Source organism: Cheilinus undulatus, linkage group 5 (genome assembly GCF_018320785.1).
Source record: "Cheilinus undulatus linkage group 5, ASM1832078v1, whole genome shotgun sequence".
Taxonomy (NCBI): Eukaryota; Metazoa; Chordata; class Actinopteri; order Labriformes; family Labridae; genus Cheilinus; species Cheilinus undulatus.
Window position 1 is genome coordinate 4,113,730 of NC_054869.1, and position 5,361 is coordinate 4,119,090.

The 5,361-nt window shown below is 35.4% G+C and overlaps 1 pseudogene; it reads right to left on the minus strand.

Moving 5' to 3' along the window:
• Positions 1-3,356: 3,356 nt before the first annotated feature.
• LOC121510551 lies at positions 3,357-3,503 on the minus strand (annotated as a pseudogene).
• Positions 3,504-5,361: the final 1,858 nt, after the last annotated feature.

Below are 5,361 nucleotides of genomic sequence, written 5' to 3' on the forward strand. Positions count from 1 at the left end.
TTCTTCTGATGCAGACTTTGAACTAATTGGGAAAGCGATAATTCTTTTTCTCTGGTCATCTGGACTATATCAGAAAATCTAAACTGGATGGACTAATCTAACCTGTGGAGGGCAGCATTACGCTTTCTAGTGTACAGCCTGCTGGAAGTTCATTAGAAGAAGAAGAAGAAGACTGCAATCTGCCTCAATCCCTTGATCCTGTTCACTGCCAGTATTGCCAGTAGGTCCATTTTGATTTCATTTTAAAAGGAATATTAACAAACAGACTGTTTCAACAAGTTCATTCATTATTTTGAATGTGTGTATGACATTTACTTTATTATGGACTTGTTTGTATCGTTTGTTTCTTTCAGTTTTACCTTTTCTTCAATAAAACCTGCCAAGTACAACACACTGTCGGTTCAATGGAGGAACACTTGTTGAAGAAACGAGTTTAGCTTGCTGTTTCACACGGATGAGAACAGTATACAGGGTCTTCCTTAAGAAATAAGATGATTTATTATGATGTGCTCCCTCTTTGCCTGTGCACTCCTGCCTTGATGAGACTGTAAGAACAGTCATAGTGATGCTTTAGTGACAATAGTTAACTATCGCTGCACTAACCACCTGAAAATCACTTGCGTATTAATTAGGACACCACATGATATTCACCTGTTTCCTCTTGTCCCTCCCCAGATTAAAGACTAAGAAATTTCATTAGACCAAGGAGGCGGGGCATTGATACTTTACATGTGAGGGCTCAGGCAGCTGAGGAGAAGTTCATGGTTTTCCAAGAAATGAAGCCGGAAATGAATCAGGTAGACTGTTTCACTTTTAGTTATGAAGTTACTGCTTATTCATGTCTCTACCTCTTTTCAGGTACCTTTCCCTTCCTGCTGATCAGCTGATTATGGGCATTGACTTTTAAGGAATCATGTCAGATTTCAAGACAACTTAGTTTGACTAATTGTGCTGATTTTGTATTTTAAATTCTCTTCTCTTCTGCAGATATTTAAAGTCAAAGCGGCAACCCTCCTACACCCCAGCTGTTTCAATTCCATTTCATCAACATCAGGTCCAGCTCTTCACAAGTCCTCTGCTCATCTGTTAAATGCTCAATATGTTAAATTAATCAACAAAGCAATCCTTTCTTTAAATGCTGCTTCTGAATAGCCCGTAACTACAACTTCAGCTGTAACAAATCTTTTATAAATTAAGTAAATATGTGTAAAATTATGTTTGATATGATAAAACCGGAAGAACTAGCAAACAAACTGCACTTCGAGGATAACAGCCAAAACATGTGAAATTTAGTTTAAGGGTTCTTTATTCAGTAATGTGTTATTTTGGCGGTAGTAATGTTTAGATAAAGTAAGCAGAAATACGTTTTTATCACCCTATTTATGGACCGTTTCTAGATAAAACAGGCAAATCTCAGACAAACACTAATATCAGGACTTTATAGTGAAACAGATCATCTACTTGTGATATTAGTAGTATTTAGGCTGCATGAAATAATTGATATATGAAGGGGAATTATGTTTTATGATCCTATTTTATACCCTAGTTTAGAAACTAAAAGAACTACAAAGATGGCGCTGATTTCGTTCGGGCTGCATGCTGTGGCTGTAGGGAATTGTAGTTTATTTAAATTTTTTAGCGATTTCTCCGTTATGGAATGGTTTGAGGACTAAATTCAGGATCTAATAAGGGTATAAGTGGATGCTGAACACATCTATGTAAGAAAACTTTTACAAAATAACTGTTAAATTAGAGAAAATGTGTTTTCTGTTGTTCATTGAGCCCACATGATAGTTGGGGCCAAGACCTTTGTATTACAGTTGGTCTCATTGTCATTCATTAGTACTGAATGCTATTTTACCCCTCCACTACATTCACCTATATCCATTAACACATCTCAGATGGAAATATTTTAGGCCATTTTTACCCAATTTCATTCACTGAAGCTTTTTTTTAATGAAAAGTTACATATTTCCTCACAATTAATGATGTAATAAGCTTTTTCTTTTGTAAGTCAGTCTTACAGATAAAACGGGTAGGTTCCAACTGTTTAGGTCTATGAGATCTCACTAAAATAATCCAGGTCCTGCTGTATTTCAGCTCCATCAGTCTGGTTTTCCCATTACATTTCTTTCAAAAGGCAACAGAAAGAGATAAACTCAAAGACATAGAGATGTAGGTGAGCATCAGAACCATGTGTTCTACCCTCTTCATCAATCATCTCACTACTCCTCACATACGTTGTCTCTGTGCTTAACAGTATGAAAAATGGTTTAAAAATGTGCACAGATTCTTAGCAGCTAAAACATAGAAATACTTTTATAAAATGTGCATATCTATCTCATCCTGTATTTTCTCTAAGATGCCAAGATTTCCTCTTTCCTTCTTCCTTTGGTGGATTGCCAGTCTTTTCTTACACAGCCTTCATCTTTAATTTAAACCACTGTTTTCCATTTCTGACTTATTTCTTAATCTTTTCAGGAGCAGTGTAATTCAGTAGCATATGCTGTATTTCTGGGCACTTTCTCTGAAATTTAAAGAACATTCTGCAGTTAAACTTGAGTTTTATGTTTTATTGCATCTTATCATGTTAACATCACATCATGAAATGCAGAGTACATATCCAGTCCTTTCAGACAGACTGTCCTGTTTCTACTGACTAGAACATTTTGATGACTGTCAAAAGTGAATTTAAAATTTTGCATGTGAATTATGGCTCATCATCGTTTAGCAAAAATAAGTCAAACCTTTGAAAAAGAAGATATTAAAACAAAATGATATGTTGTGCTGAAGTTCAAGCTGTAACTGTAGCTGTGGCCCGAACACTCAAGAGAAGGTCCCTCATTTCAGAACAACAATGAACTACAAAACTTTGTAGAAGACTTTCAATGTGTCAGTGTGGAAAGACATTAAAACAGTAATGAGAATTTAGCTCCAAGATACAGGAAGTGTAACATGTTTTCAAGCATTTTTAAAGTTCCAGATGTTTTCAGGATGCTGTCAGACATGCAGTGAAGTCATATGTCTGAAAAACATTCCACTGGATCATGCGACCTCAATTTGTACATTTGTTTCAAGTCCCAACTTTTGCCACTTCTTTCTGAACTCTTCTTGTCATCAAAAGTGAAGTGGACGATACAGCACGAACATTCTCCATCTGTGAAGGACAACATGATAAAACATCTTAGAGCAGGTTGGGTGAAATCAACGTATGTGTGTATGCGTGTGTGTGTGTATATATGTATATATATATGACTCTTAACAGGCGTGTTAATACTACGGAAGAGTATTAGGGCCACTGAAAAAAAAATTGAGATGAAAAAATTTTTTTTCACTTGTGAGAAAAAAGTCAGAATTCTGAGAAAAAATTTTCTTCTCAAAATTTTTTTTTCAGTGGCCCTAATAGTGGCACAGGTCAGCCAAAAGCTGGGGTGCAATGGCCAGGCCTCGCCATGGGGGAACCACCTTCCTGATCATGGTGTCTCCCCCTGCCAGGTCAGTATGCCTGAAATGGAGGCGGGTATCACTGCAGCCTGGAGCTCTCGTCTCAAGCCCTCTCGTCTCATGCTCTCTTGTCTCTTGCATGGGCTTGTTATAATCCACTCTAAAACGTTTTGCTATACAATGAAGAAATCTCACACTGAACATTGAACAATAAATACTTCATTTATTTGGGTCTTTTAAGACTCATTTTATGTATATACTTTATATTCTTCTTACACTTCACAGGAATAATCGCTCCATCTGCAATTGCTTATCTTGTGGGGTGTTTGTGTCTGGGGGTGTGCGTGCGTGTGTATGTGCACTATCGTTTATACACAAGAAAAGCCACAGTGAATTCACAGAGCCTGCGAGCTGAGGCACAATAATTACAGAGTAATGATCAGAGAGATACAACATTCTTCTTCTTCTTCTTTTGGGTTTAAAACAACTTTTCGCCCAGGATTACTGTAATATAGTGCAAAAATATATTCATGAATACAGGATGGATTTTCAGTCCGTCTATATTCTGTATAAGCTTGATTGTCAAAATCATGAACAAGACATTCAAGCAATATTTTATTCATTAGCTTGATTGTCTAAAACACCAACAAGACATTCAAGCTTTTATTTTGAAACATTGGAAGTGCTGAGTCGTACCAGGCGAGAGGGCATGAGGCGAGAGTTTATGAGATGAGAGGCTCCAATCTGCAGCCATACAGTCTTGGTAGTTTCAGGGCTCTGCAGAAGTTTGACCTTTGACCCCATGTTGCTGCAGAGAGGAGAGAAAATATGTCAGCATACTTACTTTGTTTGTAATTTTGCCAAAATATTGCATTAGTTTGAATGAATTAATCTCAGAAAAATGAATGCATTAAACTCAACCAGAGTTTAAACTGTGTCTGACATCTGTGGTCATATAACTTTCCTCAGCAGCTTTTTAAATACATGAATGATACCATTAATCCAGAATGATAACTCACAAAGCATTCGATTAAGGGTGATCAATATTTTTTTATAGATATATATCCTCCTAAGACCCTGTGTACACATATGAGGACATCACATTCTGGCTTTCCTACAACATAGTAAAAATTATTACTATTAGAATTTTTGAGAAAATTCTTCAGACTGTCCATTGAAGTTTAAGTAAATCCCTCAAATACTGGGAGACTTTACTCTGAAATTTTCAGGAGTTTTCTTTGATATTTTTAGGATTATATGTGGGAAATTTTCAAGAATTTTCAAGGAAATTTTGGTATGTTATTGTATATAAAATAGAGTTTCAAGAGAATTATTCAGTATTGGCATGAAAAGGTTATGATTTTTTATATTTGGGTGATGTTTTTTAAATTTTAAGTAATTCTGTGTTAATTTGGGAAAAGTAACAAGAAAACTTGTGATTTTTGGGAAAATTTATTTGTTTTTTGTTTTTTGTTTTTTGTTTTTTTGGTGCAAAAATGCATCAGAATTTTTAGGTATCCTCACGGAAGTTTATCTTTAAATAACTTAATCTGGGAATCAAGTTGTGGGGTACGCTTTGGAATTTTCTTTCATTTTTCATGGAACCTTGGGGGATATATTTGTATGTTTTGGGGAATTTGCTTTGTAATTTGGGGGAATTATTAGAAATTTTCAAGGAATTCAAATAGGGTTTTTTTGTTTGTTTGTTTTGTTTTAGGGTTTTTTTTGGGGGGGGGGTGAGATTTTTTTAAAATAAAAATTCAGGCAATATGATAAAGTGTCAGAAATTTTTGAAGAATGTTCGGGGTACTTCTTGTGGGAAACTTTTAAAAAGTGTTGAAGAATTTTTTCATAGATATTTTCGATAGTTTCTTTTAAATATTAGGGAAATTGTGTTGATATTAGATTTGATTTTTG